Here is a 13,993-nt window from a genome sequence, read left to right on the forward strand (position 1 = left end):
GGACGGGTGTCTGTACGCCAGGATCTCTGACGTCCCACATCCCTGGCTTGAGGGCACAGTTGTCTTCCCCTGAAGATGCGGACTGGGATCTCAGTGAGCCGCCTTGCTCACAAGGTCACGGCCAGCGAGAGGCAAGCCCCAACCCCATGGCGCGCACCCTCCTTGCCACCCAGGCTGCTGACCGAGGGGCCCCGACTGGGCTGTTTTCCAAGGACCTCCATCAACTGGGTCATGGAGAGGTGGCTTTGGATGGCTGGATGTCTTCTTTTCTGTCATTGTTATCGTTGCTTTTAAATAGGCTCCGTGCCCAAAGCGGGGCTTGAACTCATGTCCCTGAGATTAAAGGTCGCACGCTCCGCCGACGGAACCAGCCGGGCACCCCTGTTACTTTTTTTTTTTTTTAAACATTCACTGTTCTTCGCAATTAACAAGTTACAGCTATCCTAGACTCAAAGGAACCCGGAGGTACAACGGAACCTTGGGGAGCCTGAAAGTCAGGGTGAGGAGCCGGCTGCAGGGAGTGGAGGGGACAGTCCCTAAGGCTGATGCCCCCGCCGGGTACCACTTTAGGAACCCCACGTAGATTCGGGCATTTCATGGCTCACGACGGCCCCACCGGGCAGCCCCACTGTCACCCCCACCTGACTCATGAGAGACCAATGACCAGGGAGTCACCTGCAGCCACGGCGACTGAGGGCAAAGCCTCACTGGGTCCCCAGGAGCCTGCACTCAGGAGCCCCACGGACTTGCCTCCGTAAGGCCATGCTTGCAAAGGAAGCGTGTTGCTCGCAGGCATCACTCCCAAGGGAGCCGGTGAGATGAGCACAAAGTTGGACGCAGCATTCAGTGCCATGTCATGTATGATAAAACACCTGCGTGTGACCCCAGTGCCTGCCAACTGGGAAACGGGGACCCCGTGATGGTTCATCCATCGGATGGAACGCGATAGTCAGGAGAGGCAATTCATGTCAAAGGAGACACGCAAATGCTTACCACGTCACGACCTGGAAACCACAGGAGCCAAAACTGTGGGGTTTCACCCCAACCTTTTCTTTCTGTTGGTCTGTTTGTTTCCCTCTTGCTATCTGCCTCCCTCCCTCCATCCTAGTTAGATATACAGATCCGTGATAACAGATAATACGCAGATTTACCGACATGGGTACTCCTAGATTTAGATTTAAATATTCCCAGAAAACAGACGAGAATTTGCTACACGCAAATGCTAAGGATGTTTCCCTGATGACTGGATTTAAATTTTCGCCGCACACGCTCCTGAAATTTCAAAAATTTCTTCTATGAATATAAGTTCATTTTATAATCAGAAAACATTAACATTTAAAACTTGTGAGTTTCTGCATGGCTTCACCTCATTTTCTTCTCTTGCTTTCCTTAAAATAGATGCCCCATCGACGGGGAAATTTACAGCTACCTGCCGACGGAAAAGTACTAGTCAGCTACTACTGGGCGACTCTTCTCGGCGTGTGTGGTCCAGACCACGGTCACATAACAGATGCGGGGCCTCTCGTCACACCCCAAGCTGTAGTCGTGAGGCGCTGGGGACAAGCCGGGGGCCACCGCGAGGGGCATGGATACAGCTGCCACCGTTAGAAGTAACAGGCCAAACGCCACATGGCAACGTGGCTGAACACGGGACGTCGAGTGTAATGAGCACACAGCACAGGAAGGCTCAAGGCACAATGTCTCTTCTTCAGAAGCAGACAAAACGCCTTATTTTATAAGGACACGTAGCAAGTCTACCCCACGTGGTTGGTGCAGGGGAGAGACCCTGGGTTTGTGACGTGGGGTCTCCATCCCTTATTTCCCGACATCACAGGGGCCGAGGGCTGAGCCGCGGGCCAAGGAGCAGGATGTGGCTGCTAGCCCNGCCGCCTGTTCCACTCGGGCTCTTTCTAGAGTCTTCCTCAGCTCTCTGAGCTCAAATTCTTTGACTGGGAGGAAAGGTAAGAGAAGACCATCTTTTTCTGTTCTTTTCCATCAAAAACCTCCCCTTCTCTCTCTCTCTCTCTTTGTTTTTTGGTAATTTAGGTGATTATTTATTTATTTCTTTCTTTTATAGTTTATTGTCAAGTTGGTTTCCATATAACACCCAGTGCTCATCCCAACAAGTGCCCTCCNNNCAGGCTCCAGGCTCTGAGCTGTCAGCACAGAGCCCGACACGGGGCTCGAACCCACGAACCGCGAGATCATGACCTGAGCCAAAGTCGGACGCTTAACCGACTAAGCCACCCAGGCGCCCCCAGACTGATTGTTTTTTAGCTGCATGTGCTTGATGAAAAACAAATGTGAGACGGAAACCTAGGGAGTATAATGTTCCAGAGTGGAGGCACCTGTGGACCCACTTGGGTTTCTGTTTTTTGTCAATAAAGTTTTATTGTCACACACCCATGCCCATTGGTTTACACACTGGCCATGGCTGCTTTCCTGCTTCGACCACAGAGCGGCTGTGACAGAGGTCATATGGCCCGCAAAGCCTAAAATATTAATATCTAGCCCTTTACAGAAGTTTGCTAATCCCCACTCTGGATGAGGCTGGGGTGGCGGGCCTGAGCTGAGAGACGGGGGTACCAAGTGTGAATGCTTGCTGAATTCTTGCCGCGTGCCAGGCACTGAGCACCAAGCACCCTAGGATTTGGCGCACCAAGCCCTGCACGGAAGGCCCGATTACAGCCCCGTTTTCATATGAGGAAACTGAGGCACAGAGTGCTTTAGTGGCTTGTGCAAAGTCACAGGGCCAGCACAGGCCAGAGGCAGGACCTGAGCCCAGGCATTTGGACTCCTGAGCCCACACCCTGACCACCGAGGGGAGAGCTCCCAGCCCAGGCCCAGGTGGGAGCGACAGGCAGCAGTGCGGGGGACCGACGAGCTCGGCTGGCAGGCCCACTGGTCAGAGCGGAGCATGGAGAGCGCAGGAAACAACACTCGACATGGGCACTGGGTGGACCCCAAAGCCACTGGCAAGGAGCCCACCTCCATGGACCCGAGCAGTCACCTGTGGGGCCACAGACTGGCTCCCGGCCCCCTGCTGGTGAGGACTCCCAAATAGGACTTCCAAAGAGGATGAAAAGATGGTGAATGGAGAGCCCTCCAGGTGAAGGCGTGGTGTGTAGACACTCAATGCAGCTCTCTTCTCTTCCTTCGGCTGGGAGCCCCCCACCCAGGGCAGACCCCGAGGCAAGGCTTTCCTGTGAATGGATTTTTTGGGTGGCGATGCCAGGAAGCGTTGGTGGGGGTGTGGGGAGGCGAGTCGAGTAAGGGAAGAAAGCCAGGCAGGCTGTTTGCGGAGTAGCAGCCACCACGGTCCGTCTGCTGGATAAACGGTCAGTGACCCCAAGATACAGGGGTGTGGCTTTTATACTAAAGGTGACGGGTGTGAACACTGACTGAGGCTGGGGCTAATACCAAGCAGTTTTCCAAACATGCCTCCTGCTATTAAACACCCCGGAGCCTCGGGCCCCGCAGGGAGAGCTCCGACCCCCCTGGCCAGACCCCACCCGCCACACAGCGCCTGTGCCTCGTGGGCTGCTTGCCTCCGCAGGAAGGCTCTGGAAGACCTGAAGCTCCCCGATGTAGCATTGCTTGTACTCATCTGCCTCATAAACATACCTCTGGAGGAAAGAGCACAGTGATTCTCAGACTGTCCTGATCAGGGAGGGTGTGTGTGTGGGGGGTCCTCTTGTCCAACTTGCCTTGGGTTCTCTAGGATGGTCCCAAGAAGCTACTGCCCAGCTTTTCCTTGCACACTCCTGGGGATGGGGACCTCACTACCTATGAGCAAGTTCATTCCTTGTTGGAATGATGCTGACTCTTCCAATTGACTAGAATCTGCCCCCCGAGGCTTTCACGACTCTGCCACGTGTGGTCTGATGACTGCAGGGGAGGGTAGCACTACCAGCTACACTCCTGTTTAATGGTCACTCATATAAAATCAGTGCTTTACCCTGTGCAGGGTGCTGGGCTGGGTACTGGTGATAAAGAGAGAAGTCAGCCCCAGCCCCAAGCTACCCCGTCTGGTACTGTTTCCCCTCCATCAGCAACACCTGCCTCACTTTTGGACAAATCTTACTTATCCTGCAAGATCGATCATAGAGCATTTATTTACTTCCTCGAGAATCTTTTTCTGATGCCCTCAGGCTGGCTTGGCCACTACCGCACTCGCTTAGGTACCTCCTGGAGTCAGCCAGTGCCTGGTACAGACCCTTGTCCCAGGCAAGCCTCAGCCTAGATTTTACGTGGTCACTTCAGGGGCACCGACCCCCTTGACTGGGAGCTCCTGAAGGCAGGGACTTCGACTCATCTCCAGCCTCAGAGGCTGACCCCAGGCTGGTGTAACCCAGGGACAGCCAGGGGACAGGGTGGGTGGTGTGTGTGGCAAAAGTTTGCTCTAAGAACACTTGTCGGGTAATTAATATTCACATTGGTTATTTACTTTAGGTCTCTGGTGATCGGAAATAAATAATCATGTTATGAAGTTAAAAATATTTCAAAGCATTGATATGCTGGGCTGGTTCATCTAATGTGCAGAGCGGACAGTCCCTTAGATGGCCTCTCTCCTCGGGCTTCTGGATCCTCTTTCTACCTGTCAGGTGGCACATGGCCTCAGTCCTATTCTTGCACGGACCTGAGTCCCACCTAGGGGACAGCTGACGATAGTGTAAGGCAGGGTTTTTAAAACTAGGCTTTGGAGGGGCTCCAAGCACGGCAGCTGGGGCAGGGAGAGGGGGAGGGGTCTCTGAGATCATGAAAATAGCTCAGAGATTCCCGAAAACCTTGAATCAGAGGCTCTGCCTCTCACTGTCCCACAAGAAATGTCCTGGACTTTGCAATCATCATGCTGGTTTGCACAGAAAATTGTGATTTTGTCTCAGCCCTTCAGACTAGCATGTTAGGGGTTTAAGATGTAACAGGTGGGGAGGGGCCCTAACCACTCTCGGGAAACTGTTACCATAGTAGTTTTGCTTTGATCTGTTTGTCATGTTAGCACGCATGTGGTGGGGATACTCCTTGCCCACCCCTGATGTTTCCTTCTGGCTTCTACACCCAGTGGGAAGAGTGGCTTATCTGAGTGGGAAGGTGGAGTCAGAATCAGAGATTCTCGGTGGAGTCCCTCCTTCTCTCCCCTCTGCTGGGATCCGCTGGCTGGTGGAGAGCGAGGGCTCTTGTCTGTTCTTGGCCACACAGTCTGGTGCCTGCTCCTTCCGGGACGGCCAGGAATTGGCCAACTGTCTGGCCCCTGGATCTACTTCCCAAATGGTTGCAAAGCTGGGTTGTAGGCAGAGGGCTGACAGTGATACCTCCTGCCCCAAATAAGGACTCTCTGTAATAGTGAACTTGAATCAAGGGTTTTCTGTGGCCAAGACAAGTCGAAAGTTCAGAAGCTTAAAGAAGTTCATCTCAGGGTCTTTGCATTTGACCCAAAGAAATGACACTCTGGAGGCAGGGGGGTGTTCTGGGGGAAGGATGGGCTTTGAGGTCAGACATACTTAGAAGGGGTTTGGGAGGGTTTCCTGGAGGAGGTGACATTGGAGCGGGCCTGGCTTGATCAGTGTGGCTGGCAAGTACAGAAGAAGGGGTGCCAGAAGTCGACAGTGGACACATATGCCGTTGACTATGCCCCACACGTTGGTGTTTCCTCCGCTGTGACCCCCGGAACATACTTCTGTGGGAGGTTACAAACGCTCTGTGGAAAAGGGGTTCCATGCAGAATTAGTTTGAGACATGCCTCACCCTAGCACTGAGACTCAGAGACTCATGCCCTCGAAGTGTTTTCCTCTGTCTCTCCCTCCACACCTCCCTCCAAGAGAGCATGGGCCTCAGCTGAACAGAATTCTATCAAATGCTCCTAATGCATTCTGCAGAGCTAAGAACCTATTTTGTGTGATGTCCTGCAGAATTTCCTAAACTTATTTGACAACTTATCTATGTTTCATAGATGAGCTGTTCTGCTTAGCCCAGTTCGGTAAATGGTGGGTCCCCAAAGCAATGGGGAACCAGCAGGGGTGGGGTGGAGGCACTTCATGCTTGCTTTCCAGAAGGCTCCCTGTGGCTCCAGTGTGAAAAGACGCTGAGNTGGAGGCTGTTGATGGGGGCGAGGGGCCACCTCTCTCCTCCTTCTATGCAGAAAAGGACTTACTTGATTTTCCTCTCGAGAGAACTGAGCCCACTGAGCAGCCAAGATCTTTGTGATTTCCGTCAAGGGCAGATCCAGGTGCCTGGCCCTCAGCTGACTCCTCTGCTTATTTAGGAAGGTCACATAACTGTTCCAGGATCAGAAGACACAGCCCTGAGTGACCGGCTGTAGGGGCCAGGAAGGGTCAGAGGTGTAGCAATTTCTTCTGCCTCCTGATTTTTATAAAAATAAGTAGTCATGCATTCAATAATCAGTGAATGAAGGTTAATTCAAAAGGGAAAAATATTCAAAGGGCTGATTTCCCCAGAGACTCATGAAAGACAGAGCAGCTGGTAGAGGAAGCTCCCGAGGTCACGGCATGAGGGGCACCAAGGCTGGAGGGCAACTCAGAGCTCGGCTTCCCCCTCTGTGTGACAGGCGTACATAATGCCACCTGTCCACAGGGTTACAGGAGATGGAGAAGACCTTTTCCCTGAGAAACACGGGAACCCTGAGGATAAAGGGAAAAGAGCACAAGCTTCCGGAACAGCAAGGTGACCTTCAGAGCAGTGGGAAGTGACTGTCATGGGGCCTCTCTTCTGCAGCCCAAGATGCCAGGGGACAAGGGACAAAGTTTCATGCCCCTGGGAGGGGCATCTTGAGCCTCAATGGGGGCTAACTAGCTCACCCCAGAGCACCCGCATCTGCAAGCCCAGAAGGGAAACCAGACCGGTTGGCCCCAAAGCCACCCCCTTCTGGTCTGTGACCCACACCCAGCCTCTGTTCTCTCTTTGAGCATCAGAACCTTATTGCAGCTCAAAGAACTATACAAGCCACACTCACTCCCTGTGGTGTGAGGCCCCTGATGGAAAACAGATAAAGGTTGAGATGGGGTCATGGCCACGCCCTGCACACAGCACAGGCCACATGGTGAGCCATGAATGTGCCTTCACACCCTGTCAGATAGTCTGCCCCGTCTTACCCTGCTGTAGGAGTGCGGGGACGGAACTATCCCTCGGGGGTTTCCATTTTTTGCCTTTAGACCAGCCCCCTTTCCTTTTCTGAAACAGAAATAACAGAGAGGAAAAGCTTAAGACTGTCAATAATGATTAATGTACTCATAGTTTACAACAGTAATGACAGGGCACTAAAGTGTCCTCCCTGTCCATGTGGCTTCTCAACTCTGCAGATTAGCAATCATCATCCCCTGATCATGAGGAAACCCAGGCACAGAGAGGCAATCACTGAGCCAGGGGTCCCCAGCAGGTGCAGGAGCCAGGACGTTCTCTCTCTTCCAAGCTGTGTAAGGCTCACCAGGTGTGACCAAGAGAGCAACCCACGGAGGGAAGGGACCAAACCTCTGCACTGGGGGCAGAGGGGAGGGGTTGGGGCAGAGGGTTAACATCTGCACTTGCCTGAAGCCCGCCTGGGTTTACATTTCAGCTCTGCCACTTCCCTGCTCTGTGGCCTTGGGCAAGTTAGTGACATCCCTGTGTCTCAGTTTCCCCACTTGTAAGATGGAGAACACCATAGTCCTTACCTGTGGGCTACAATGAGGATTAAATGTGTGAATATTCATGTAGTTCTCAAAACAGGGCAGGCACCCACCCAGTAGTGCTTACTAAGTGCAGGCTGCTATGATTGAATGCAGAACTCTGTCCCGCTTAAGTAAAGTCTTGGAAGGGACACCCAAGCTGTAGACTCACTGTTCTACTCATTGCTTTTCTCGGTTCCCTTGGCAGCACCTGACTTGCTATCACCAGGGCTCTGTGCCATTCTTGGAGTCTAGATGGCTGAATGGGACACAGCCCTGCCCTCAAGCAGCTCACAGTCCAATGGTGGCCGAGTTGTATATAAATAATTGCAATGATTCACTACAAGGGGTAGGGGTTATACAATTATGGCCTGGACGTCCTTGCATTCAGGGCTCAGATTAAAAGTTTCCTAAACCAAATTTGACATGCATGTGGCCAGAATGGTGACGGCAAGTACCCAACATGTACAGCTCAAAGCTTCCTCCCAGACACGTCCATTTTGGCCTTCCCAGGGCCAGGGGATACACAGCTGGGCAGCGGCTCAGCAGGCTGCCTGGGTGATGACTCGGCGCTGCCACAGCCAGGTCAGATGGGCTGGGGGCTGAAGGACGGAGAAGATCAGGGCAGCACGTGGCATCAGGGACTTAAGGAGCAGGAAGGCAAGCTCAGCCCGGAAAGAGGCAGAGGGTCAGGGTAGTAAGCACATGTGGTAATGAGATGGTGCTGCAGAGCCCCTAGCAAGGTGCCAGGCATGCAGTAGGCACACAACAATGCCACTCTTCCTCAATCCCTGCTACAAATAGATGATGCTACTGATACCTGGAGGCTGAAAGTGAGGCACAGCTCTTTCAGGACCCTGGAGAGCCTTCAGGACCCTGGAGAGCTCCCAGAGCTGCAGGTCACCTCTGAGTCTGTGCAGCAAATACAAAAAACCACAAGTGGGGTTCACCAAGGGCTTCCCAAAGGGAAGTCTCACATTGCCCAGTTAAAGCAAATATTATCATCATCCCATGCTGTGGGAAGACACTCAGAAAGATGATGTGCTTGGCCACCGAGTGGCTGCACCAAGCTGAGATTCCGGGAGCACGCGTGGCTTCTGTTAGAGCCATACCTCCTGAGGGAGACCCCACAGCTGCCTGGGGTCAAGTGGAACGTGAGCCAGGAGACCTCTGCCCTGCATCACAGCCAGAGCTGCCCCTTCTCTCTCCCTACTCAGCCCTGCAGCACAGAGGGGAAGCCGTTTGTTTCAAATTCGAGGAAATACGTCAATGTATTTTATCGTGCTTCTCTCAAAATAAGTGCACGTATTTATCATTTTACTGCCATCCTTGGTCCTTTGTTTCAGCTTCTTTATTCAGAGAAACTCTTTCCTGAGCGTCTTCTGAGCTTGCCCAGAAACTATAGTCACAGAGACAGAGGCACTTGGGAAATGCTTCTCTGAAGCCTTTTGTTCTCACTCAATTTCTCACACAGGATCTGTACTTCGTTGCCTCTGCTCTAAATAGAGCCGCGTGCACAACAGGCTGGTCATCAGCATGGGGTGTCACTGCGTGTCACTGTGTGGAGAACATTCCCACAGACTTGAGTACATCCATTAAGAAGGAGAGAGCAGGGTGAGCCTGCTGACTCACTGAGCCTGGGTGGCTCAGTCGGTTGAGTGTCCGACTTCGGCTCAGGTCATGATCTCGTGGTGCGTGGGTTCGAGCCCCACGTTGGGCTCTGTGCTGACAGCTCAGAGCCTGGAGACTGTTTCGGATTCTGTGTCCCTCTCTCGCTCTGCTCCTTCCCTGCCCATTCTCTGTCTCTCTCACTCTCTCAAGGATAAATAAACATTAAAAATTAAAAAAAAAAAAAAAAGGAGACAGCAAAGCAGAACACGGTGAGCAAGACAAGAGTGATGAAAACAGTGTGGCCAGAAGTGGAGCAGAAAGTCCACTCTCAGCAGAGTGGAGAGTTGATTTTGCCATTTTGATTGGCAAAATCCATGGGGGGGAGGGGAGGAAATCTATTTCAACAGGATTCTTGACCAGTGCAGACCTTTCATATTCAAATTGCAATAGACTATGAATTTTGGATATTTGGTTCTATGAACAGAATTTTCTTTGACAAAGAAAACCCACTCTGGGAGTCAGCAAGGTGGTGTGGAAGGTACAAGGGGCCACGGCGGCGGACATGGCTCACCCCCCAGCTCTGACATGGACGGGATCCTACAAGGAGACTGAGCAAGCATCAAAGAGAAAAATCATGTCCTTCATTTGGGAACTATTACTTAGGGAGTTTTCTGTTATATGAGGCTGATCCTGATCCTGATGGATACAGAGGATTATTGCTTTTAGTTTTGTATTTCCAAGCAGAACCAGTCATCTCTTACCTGAACTATTACAATAATCAAGGACAAAGGAAAACCCCATTGTGCACCTGTTATGGAATACACCCTTTGGTAGGGGACAATCATTTCACCTTCAGAATGGGTTGGGCCATCTCCACGTGAGAACTTCTCGCCTCACCCTGGAATGTTCACCAGGGACCTCCAGTCTCCCAGTGTGGCTGGGCTCAGGAGCCCAACTCCCTGAGCTGAAGTCCTGCACTGCCATTTACTGTGTGACCCTGGGCAAGGTCCTTGACTTCTCTGTGCCTTAATTCTATCCCCACTGAAAAGTGGGGGTAGGGATACCAACCTCACAGGGTTGAGAGAGCTCAGAGACAGTGCACAGGAGTTCCTGGCTCATAGGTCAGAGCCCAGAAAATGTCAAACACGCCACCGTATACGATGCTAGCACAGCACATGTGCTCTCCATGCCTGGCCTGGGTATCGCACTTGCCTTTGGCTCCTCTGGGTCCTGCTCCTTGGGTTTGCCCTGGGTGGACAGCATGATGTGATGCATGCGCAGAGATGCCAGGTCCCGGCAGTGGGTGCGGATCACGGACTCCCCAGCGCCAGGCAGCCTGTCTCATCTGAAGGCAGGAAAGGCACTCCGCAGGTGCTGAAACAGGAAGAAACGGTCCATAAGGTCAGAGGTATTGAAATCACCACCACCCCCTTTGGGTCTGCCTGGTGCAGGCCTGTAAGGTGACGTCTGCATTTTCAGATGCTCCTGAGTGACAGCAAACTCTTGAAACCTGAGTGGGCAGTCACTTTCCTGGGGTCCAGATGGCAATCGCACAGAGGAGGCGGTGCACAGAAACGAGGCAGGACCCTGTGAGCGGGCACCACCAATTTTTAAATCATTGAACCATTTAAAAATTCTGTTTATAAAACTAAGTATGCAAATTTCACCTTTTCGGCTGCAACTTGACATTATAACTACTTGACCATTGTTAAGAGTGTCGGCTCTGGACCCAGACCCTCTGGGCTCAGACCCCAGCTCCTGTGCCTCAGCTTCAGCAACGCGCTTCACCCACAGGGACTGCAGTTTCCTCTGTGTATGTTGGGGCACGATTCATGGCGCTGTTGGAAGACCCACCCCCTCAACAGGTATTGACAGGGCACCTGCTGTACGCAGGGCATGGCGGACATCAGCGCAGAGAACGCACAGGAAGCCAGCTCTCCCGGAGGTGGGGATTAGACTGAAGCTTGTAAAGTACAGCGCATGGCACTCAGGGGGCTCCTGGCGAGTGTGACTTAATTTTAGTGGCATTTTAAATCGGCGCATTTGCAGAAATCCATCCCTCGAGAATGCCGACGGTGGTCAGGTTATCCTGTGATCCCTGGTGAAGGAGGCAGGATGATAATTAGGACCCCATTTTACAGATGGGAGGGCAGTGGGAACGGGACACTGCCCAGATCAGGTCTAACAGGTGCACGCATGACTATGCTTTCTCCTACCTCCAAGTACAGGCAGGCCCAGTGTCAGTGGGAAAATGAGGCCCAGGGGAGCCCAGTGATTGCCCAGAAAACACAGGCAGGAAGGGCCAAGTGAAGTCTTGGCTGATAGCCCAGTGGTCTGTCCTGGCCCCAACCTGTCCCAGAGGCAGTTCTTCACGCCGAGGGGAAGGTTACAACTTTCAAGGTTTGTGCTCAAGGGCAACCCCACTAATATCCTGTCTTAATCAACAGGCCACGATGCAGGCAACGCCCCCTGCCAAACTGTTGCAGGCGCCGGCTTGTCTGGGAGTGAGGACAGGCAGGAAGGCCTCAGTGACCTGCCTCTCCCTTCCTAGGAAGAGGAAGTGTGGCAAACGATGACCCGACCCGGAGCTCGAGCACTTCCCTGGCCTGTCCCCATTTCTTCCCTGGCCAAGGCCTTGTAATCCGTTCACTGTCTTGTTTGCTTTTTCAGATGGCATTTTTGGGTCATAGCTCAGAACTCAAGGGGTCCCCACGGGGCAACGGTAAAAGCTAGAGCGAGCTTGCCTCTCATCTGGCAGCACTCAGGTCCCTCCCTGGAGGCAACCACGGTTAGGAGGCACTTCACCTGACCTTCTAGAGCCGTTCTGTGCACTTACACACTCTTCACCCCCTGCACAGTGGCAGACTGGTGACACCGCACTTAATTTGCTTCTTTTGTTGACTGTGCTTTCGAGCTCCTTCTGCTGGCCATTCAGAGCCACTACATTTTTGGGAAGGTTGCACCCTATTTGCCTGTGCATTCAGCAGCCCCTAGTAGCAGATGCATGTTATTCCTGGTCTTTGCACACACAGCGCTCCGCGCATGTGGTGGGCTCTCTAGGAATTGGGTTGTTGGGTCAAAGGGCATGTGGCTTTGTGGTCCAGATGGACCAGATAGACCCCGGCTGGCCTGTTCGCTTCCCTGGGGGCTGCGCCCATGTCGCACCTGCCAACGATGTCAGACTCAGCTTCCTCACAGAGATCCCTGCCTCTGGGCCCGGAGGGGACAGTCCCACCTCCCTCTCTGCTCGCATTCCTCTATGGCTCCCTTGGCTTCTACATGAAGTCCAGGTCCCCCGGCCTGGCATTTGAGGCTCTAGGAGGCTGGGCCCTCATGCTCCTCTGGCCCCACATCCATCCAACTGATATAAATGACACCAAAAGGTAGAGTCAACATGGATGATGATCAGACCCTTTATACGTATTATCCTGTTTAATCTTCGGCATGACTCAGCACCATGGTGACATCCGCAGGTGGAGAAAGAAGTTCAGGGAGGTCACTGACTTTCCTGTATGTCCACAGCAGGGCAGGGACAGAAGACACCCTCCACTGTGGGCTGCCTACCCTTTCCACCTCCCAGCTACCTCCCCAACAAACAGAAATCCTCTCCCATCCAGTTCCGCCTGAGTTTAGACACCTCACCTTGGTGGGCCCAGCCCTGAATCTCCCCTGCCTTGGGCCCTTTCCCAAGGCCCCATACAGCCCCAGCAGGGAGACCCCATTTGGGAGTCAGCCCTCAGCTGAATTATTCATCTAAGGGACAGACAGATGCACCAGGGCCACCCCCTCCTCCCCGGTCGCCCTGGGCATACAAGGGACAGGTTTGCACGGGATCGCTGAGTCGAAGCTGGAGCCGGGCTGGGCGCCCCACAACGCAACTGCTCTCAAGACCAATCTTGCGCTGACTGCGCGCACCCCTCTGCCCCTAGCAGCGCCCGACACCGTGTCGGGCCGCCGGGATTGCAGGCCAGCTCCGGAGCCCGGGCCGCACCCCTTCGGCACTGGCGGCCGCGGACAGCGCCGGATCCAGGCGGCGAGAGGACAGGCCAGGCAGGGGCGCNGTGACCGCACCCAGGTATAGACGTGCGCCCAGTTGGCGAGAAAGAGCCAACCAGTGACGGCTCGTCTTTGAGTTTTGTCTTTTAATATTTCCGAATTACACAAGAATACATACGCATTATCACTGTGGGGAAATTAGGAAATTCAGAGCAACTCCCCTCCCGGAATCCCGCACTTCAAAGCCAACCACCTGTTAACCAATTGGTGCCTCCCTTAGGGTAAACATTTTTTTCCCCCAAAATATAATTTCAAAGCTAATTCCAGACATATAGAGATAGCCACGATCCCCACGTCTCCTAATGGCAGCACTTCCCTTCTGGTCTGCGGCAGGTCACACGAAGGCGATCAGAAGCTGCACATACCCTCTGTGGGTAACTTTGAGGTTGCCTGCAAGACGGTACAGCTTCTAGAGCCAGACGCTCTGTTCATCAGCCTACCTCTGCTGGGTAACCTTGGGCTGGTTCCTTTACCTCTCTGGGCCTCAATCTCTTCATCTGTTAAGTGGGGATAATAATAATGCATATTATTTGGCACAGTTGTGGGATCAAGGAGTACTCCTAAAGTACCCCAGAGGCACTCAATAAATACATCTGTTATTATTTTGAGGTCTTCGGCATATATCAAGGGTAATAAGCAATAATCGTATAACAATATAATTTTAC

This window comes from Crocuta crocuta, unplaced genomic scaffold (assembly GCF_008692635.1).
Source record: "Crocuta crocuta isolate KB4526 unplaced genomic scaffold, BGI_CrCroc_1.0 scaffold179, whole genome shotgun sequence".
Lineage (NCBI taxonomy): Eukaryota > Metazoa > Chordata > Mammalia > Carnivora > Hyaenidae > Crocuta > Crocuta crocuta.